Source organism: Populus euphratica, unplaced genomic scaffold, assembly GCF_000495115.2.
Source record: "Populus euphratica unplaced genomic scaffold, PopEup_1.0 scaffold536.1, whole genome shotgun sequence".
Classification (NCBI taxonomy): domain Eukaryota; kingdom Viridiplantae; phylum Streptophyta; class Magnoliopsida; order Malpighiales; family Salicaceae; genus Populus; species Populus euphratica.
The window spans coordinates 94,182-95,013 of record NW_011500412.1 but is presented as its reverse complement, the minus strand read 5'-3'; positions in this window follow the sequence as shown (position 1 = coordinate 95,013).

Sequence of the window (832 nt, the reverse complement as noted above, 5' to 3'; positions counted from 1 at the left end):
TTGTTGTTACTATTGTTGTTGTTTATAATTGTTGTTTATAATTTGTACAATTAATCTCCCTGTGGTTTGACCCTGATCTTGCCGGGTTATTTATTACTTCGATACTCCTGCACTTGGGAGAAGATATCAATCTTTTAGTTGTGTCATTGACCCTCTTAATCTGTGTCCTAAACATTTTCTCGGATTGACTACTAAGTCGGATTTTAAAATTATGATAATAATTATTTTTATCCACATGTTAACCCAAATTAACCTAGGTTGACCTTCTTGATTTGTGACCCGAGTCTTTTCTAAAGTTGACCCCTAAATTAAGTTTTAAAACTATAATTATAATTATTTTTATTTTATATTAACCTTCTTGACACATGACCCAAACCTTATCCCGGGTTGATTCCCTAAATAGAATTTTAAAATTATAATAATAAATTTTCTTTATATATTGATTTGGGCCAACAATTAACTTCACTTGTGACTTGGGCCTTACCCAAGTCGATCCTTGAATCGGGTTGTAAAAATATGATAATAATTTTTATTCTTGGATCAACCCGACCTGTGACTCAAGTTTTGTTTCAGATTGATCATCAAGTTGAGTTTTAAAATTACAATAATAATTTTTTATATATATTTACATGTTTTAGTTGGATAATTTTGAAATTAAAATTTTTTTATAAGGATATTTTAGAAATAAAAAATTAAAAATGTTATCTTTTAAGGCATATTCTCTTTGCACCCCCTATTTTGAAAATACAAAAATTTCCTCATAAATTATTTTATAAACAAATTTATTTTTATTTTTTTATCTCTTTAACTAAACATATTTTTGTTATACTGT